We start from the raw sequence: 6,500 nt of genomic DNA on the forward strand, positions 1-6,500 counted from the left end.
CATCTCGTGGCATCAAATCTAGGCCCTCGGCCACATATCAATATCAGTATAATCACCCAAGCTCTCGGCCTCAATATCAATGTAATCAAATCTAGGCCCTCGGCCTCAATATCAATGTAATCAACTAGGCTCTTAGCCTCAATATCAATGTAACACTGCTGCGGCGCGCAGCCCGATCCATGCTCAGTCCAGAAATCATAATAAGCCCCTTGGGCATTTGTAAAACAGTAGTTCTCAGCCCGAAATATCATTTAGAAATATCATTTAAGTTTTCAAATCTTAGAAAGATGGCTGAGTTTGCAAAACAATATTTAAAACCTTGGACTGAGATCAAATGATATGCATGTATGCGAAAACAGTGATGTCAATCCCTGAAGGATTCAAATAATTGGCAAGAAGCCCGAATGTAACAATTAAATCCACGTAAAGATGATTCTCAAATTAGTTCAAGTAGAAAACACGGTAAAAACATCTCTCGGGACGGACCATGTCACAATCCCCAATGGTGCTCTACCCCACGCCCGTTATCCGGCGTGCAAGTCACCTCAATATAGCGTTACGATGTGAAATTTCGGGGTTTCAAACCCTCAGGACATCATTTACATCAATTACTTACCTCAAACCGGCTACTTCTTTAGCTTGCGACTCCTTTGCCCCTCGAATTGGCCTCCACGTGCATCGAATCTATCCAAAATCAGAATGAATATGTCATAATATGATAAGGGAACAAAGCCCAATCAAAACAATCGAAAAATACCCAAATTCTAGAAATTAGCAAAAACCCGAGCCCCGGGCCCACGTCTCGAAATTCAGAAATTTTTACATCAACGGGTTCCTTATCTCTCCATGAGTCTAACCATACCAAAATTATCAAATTCCCATAACATTTCGACCCTCAAATTCTCAATTCTATCCGAGAGGGTTTCTAACTTTTCCCGCTAAATTCACGGATTTAATGCCAAAACTTGTAATAGATTCGAGTAATCTAACCAAAATTGAGTTAAGAATACTTACCCCATTGTTCTCTCCGAAAATCTCCCGAAAAATCGCCTTATCCGAGCTCCAAATCGTTTAAAATGGAAAATCTCCCGAACTTAACATTCTGTCTGGTACTGTTCACGGGGTTATTGTTCACGGGATTACTGTTCACGGTACTGTTCACGGGTTACTGTACACGGATCACTGTTCACCCCGCACGGTTACTGTTCACGGTACTGTTTACTGGGTACTATTTCTGCAATTTTTCTCCAAATTTTCCTAAGTCCGAAATCACTCCGAGACACCTCCGAAACACTCCCGAGCCCTCGGGGCTCCTTACCAAACATATGCACTAACTCAAAAACATCCTACGAACTTAACCGTGCGATCAAATCGCCAAAATAATGTCATATACCATGAATTAAGCTTTAAAATCCAAGAATTCTTTCAAATTTCATAAAACATCAAATTTTCCATTTTGAGTCCGAAACACATCAAATGACGTCCGTTTTCAACCAAACTTTACAGAAAGTGCTTAAACAATATATAAGACCTGTACCGGGAACCAGAACTAAAATAAGGGCCCGATATCATCACTTTCTAATCAAATTTCTTTTCCATTTTTCTTAAATATTTTCAGAAAATAATTTTTCTCAAAAATTCATTTCTCGGGCCTGGTTCCTCGGAATTCGATGATTCTTGTTCCTATGAGTCAAAAATAATGATACAAACATAGCCCTTTAGTCAAAACTCAATTCGGAGCTTGTTTGCTCAGTACGATATCCATTTTGCTCGTTAAACAATTATCAGATGTTTCGCGTCAAAAACCCAATCATGACTTGATGAAATTGGACCAAACTTTCCAGATCAGTCCTATAATTCATTATCAAAATTCTGGAAGTCTCGAAATCAAATTTCAATCTCGAGAACTAAAAATGGACCTTTGGATCATTACGTGCTTATGCTCAAAACGGCAAAAATCTTCCAAAAACTCTTCCAAAACTTATCCGAGCCTCATGTGACCCCGACCAAACATGCCAACACACCCCATAACATCATTTAAACTTTTTCCAATCAACAAAACACCTCAAACAACATCAAAACCATCAATTCACATCGAATTCAAGCCTAAGTTTTCCAAAAACTTCTGAAACACGCATTTGATCAAAAACCCGACCAAATCACTTCCGAATGACATGAAATTTTGCACACACATCCCAAATCACATAATGAAGCTACAGCAACTCTCGAAATTCCATTTCGACCCTTGGATCAATATCTCACATATCAACCGAAAATCGCTAAAATACTACTTTACCAATTCAAGCCAAATTCCATGCCGGACCTCCAAAACCAATTCCGATCGCGCTCCTAAGTCATAAATCACCTAATGGAGCTAGAAAAATCATAAAAATTCCGATCCGAGATCATTTACACATAAGTCAACTCTTGGTCAAACATTTCAAATTCAAAGCTTTCAACTAGGACTATTCTTCCAAATTCATTCTGATTAACCTGAAACCCAACACCAATGATTTACATAAGTCATACTGCACCACATGAGGCAAGTAATGCCTAAGAACTGGTGAGCAAAGTGCAAAAGCTCAAAACGACCGGTCGGGTCGTTACATTTAGTCTACTAGAGTTAAATGGCCACTTTTAAAGGCATATTTGGCCAAGTTTCGCCCAATTCGGATTTAGCCCATAATCCTAGGCCCAATACCTACTAACATAACCCTAAAATCCTAAATAAAACCTAGACCCCCTAGACTAACGCCTAAAAATCTGAAAAAGCATCTAACCTAAGACTAGAAAATCAGCCGCATCAATCAAAAAAGAACCCCACCCCCAGCGATCCTCTTCCTCTCCATTTCAAAACCAGCGACAAACCTTACCACCTCCCCTCCATGGCTTGAGCTTAGCCAATAACCAGACCAAAACCAACGACCCCTGAGTACCATCTTCTTCAACCTAGAGACCCCCTGAACTTCATCTCCTTTACACCTAAAAACCTAAGACAACAACAACAGCCACAACTGCTTACCCCAGCTCATCTCTTAGCAGCTTCAACACACAGACACGCACAGATATAGATGGACATGGGAGGGAGATAGGGGAACAGCAACAGAGAAAGGGAGGAGAAACAGTGGAAAAAAATAGAAAATACAGCAACAGAAAAGGGAGGAGAAGGAACGACGGGGGTGTTTGTTTGTCCATCTCTGAGGTGCTTTAATGTATTGGAGGTACTCATATTAAGGTCAGGTCGTGTTCTCAGTTTGAGTCAATTCTCTGGTTTGAAAAATGGATTTCGTGTGAGATTCGTTTGGAGCTGACGACCGCGAGGTGCCGCTCGAGGTTTAAGTTCGTGATCCATGTCCGAATTTGCTGCTGTTTTCTCGGACAGATTTCGTGGATTGGGAGTTTGTATCTATTGATTCTCAAAACCTTAAAGGATTTTGGCTGAACAGGTTCAGCTCAGCTCTTTCTCTTCTCATTGTTTTTTGTTATGGATTGTGGGGTTTGTGTTTGTTTGGTCGACATCCTTTATTAAATTGCTTTTAATTGATTATTCTGATCTTGAATCTCGTCATCTAAGTTGGATTGATTCTGTTTGTTGATAGTTCTTGTTTGTGGTTGATATTAAGTTAGAGTTGGATAAAACTTAATGATATGTAGATCAAGAATTCGGCAGTGAAGTTGGGTACTAAAATAAAAGAAGATTTGAGCATAAATGGTTGTCCAGAGGTTCTGTAGATATGATATTTGTTACTGGAATATGATTTTTTGACTATTTTTTTGGTTTTGATTTGAATCGGTGTCAAAACGCTCGGTTTAGCTAATACTTAAAATGAGCTATAGATTTAAACAATAACTGTGAAATAAATTCTATGAGTTATTGGACAATATGTGAATATCAAATATTATTATTGAGGTATAGTTGACATGGCTGAAGCTAATTGTCGGATTTACAAAAACAAAGTATGCATATAGTACCTCTGCAAGTCCGGTTGCCGTTTTAACATGATTTCCTAATTAATCAACTTGAAAAATATTATGTCCGTATGTGTGTCCTATTTGAGGAAATGGTGTGTGTAGTATTCTGTTTAATGAAGGAAATGGTAGATTAAAATAAATCTTATTTTGCTGAAAACATTGTTGTCTAACTCATGAACATCGTAGAATTACCTTTAGGCACGATTATGTGCACGCTCGCGTGACATGCTTACATTTTTCCATAATGAACTTTCATAGTTTGCTTTAGACGCGTTAATTAAATAACTGTCATAGCTACGGGTACGGTTCCCGTGACGTGGTCGTGACATTTAATTTCTAAAAATCCGGGGGTACATTTTTGTGACCCGACCACCATTTAATTTTTTTAATAAAATAAACACATTATGGATTGTGGGTACGGTTCCCGTGACATGATTGTAACGTGTAACTAAATAATTAGTTGTATAACAATTGGATTACTAAAAATGGTTTAAAAGGAATAAAATGCACATAGGTTTCAAGAATCTTTTAAAATCATATAAATAGGCCAATAATAACAGTTGAGCAACCGTGCTAAAATCACGAAATCCAGGAAAGCCTAACACCTTCTCTCGGATTAACAGAATTCCTTACCCAAATTTCTGTGTTCGTGAACTGTAAAATTGAGTCAATCTTTCCTCGATTCGGGATTTAAACCGGTGACTTGGGACACCATAAATTATCCCAAGTGACGACTCTGATTTGAATAAATAATCCCATTTTGATTGTCACTTTAATTGAAAAAACTCCCTTATACCCTTCCGGGGTGGTAAAAAGGAGGTGTGACAGCTCTGGCGACTCTGCTGGGGATCGAACCCAGAATCTCTGGTTTAGGGTTCAAGAATTCGACCTTAAAATAATTGTTATATTTGGCTTTATTTATTATCTGGTTTTATTACATGTTTAGGCCTAATGTGCTAAATGCCGCATTTTACCGCTTTGATATTATCTGAACTGTATATAAACTGCTACGGAACCCTTATCTTCTCATCTTCGGGGATGTGCACGCTGGCGTGACTCCTCTTCTGTTAGTGTCATACCTTAAATTAGGAAGAGGCTGGGACAAGTTACAAAGCCGGATGGCCTTTTGGTTTCCGGTACGTAGCCCCTCCTTGGCTCGAGTTGTCCGCTCGGGTACACAAGTTTAGAATAACATACGCAGGTTTTGAACCTAGAATAACTCAGCCTCATGCCGGATCCCTAGTAGGAACTCTTATTTGCATCATTTGTATTTGACTTCGGGGACTCAACACAGGGGTTGAGTCCGTCTAGGACAGTGTACCCAAAAAATAAAAGACTATCCTGTTGCCTCTTAAGTGCTACATGTTGCAATCTTCGAGGGTAAAAGGGGTCATTTGGCGAACCAATGATGGTTGAGGATAAATGAAAAAAAAGAGGGTGAAGTGTAACAAAAAATATAAAGCAAGTAGGACCCAATTATATTTTTCTTTCACATTTTTTTTAAAAGGAAAAAAAAACATGAAAAATCCAAAAAGATTTTGTACTTTCCCATCATTTTCTAAAAAAAAAAAATCAAATCAAAAAGAGGAAAGATAAAATCCAAAAAGAGTTTACATATTTCATCATTTTTCAAAATAAAAAGACAAAAAAATTATATTTTCTCTAAATTAGTTGTTTTTTGTAATTCTCGCCGATATCCAATCTGCCCGAACTACGCATACCTGATTCTCGTCTATCGGGGCGTGATATGTAGGCAACCCATAGGGTCTGGTTTTCCTAGTGAATCTTAAGTTTTTAGCTTTGCGGGGTCTTAGCCAAATTTTGCACTTCTAGCCACCTTTTGGTCACATAAGCCATTTTGCAAAAATAGCCTCAATCATGTCTTGCATGCGTCCAATAGAGAGTGTTATTGTCTCACCTAGTGTGGGTTTGGGTTTTTTTTTCCCATATAAGTGTGGATCTACTTACCGGAGTTTGAGCATGACAGAAACTCCGCGACCATCTAGTCAAGATCGCTCATTCATGAGTTGCTTAAGGAGGTTTGTTTTATTTTTTTTATGTTTTGAGTCTGTTCTTCATTTTATGTCGTCTTTTACTTTCTCGTTTTGTACAGTAATGTCGAGTCTTTTGTTATTGTACTTTCTACTTTATATTGAAAAAAGTGTGCTGTAACTCAAAAATCCAAAAAAAAAGAGGTTTCGCGTTTTATATTTCTATTAGAAGTTTTCTTTAGAACACTAATTCTTTTAAGGTGGTTTTCTTTTAGGAAATTAATATCTAGACCTCAAAATAAAAAATTACTATTATATTTCTTTTTAGTACATTAAGACTAAAAATTCAAAAAAAAGAGAATTTTCTTTTAGTACCTCTTTAAAGTTTTCTTTAAGATTTTAGTTCCAAAAATCCAAAAAGATTTTTTTTGAGGTTCCTCTTTGAGAAATTAACAAAAAAATGAAAAAAAAATTTCTTTTTATTTCTACTAGAATTTTAGGATATTGTACATAGAAGAAAAAAAATGTACTTTATCT

Source organism: Nicotiana tabacum, chromosome 3, assembly GCF_000715075.1.
Source record: "Nicotiana tabacum cultivar K326 chromosome 3, ASM71507v2, whole genome shotgun sequence".
Classification (NCBI taxonomy): domain Eukaryota; kingdom Viridiplantae; phylum Streptophyta; class Magnoliopsida; order Solanales; family Solanaceae; genus Nicotiana; species Nicotiana tabacum.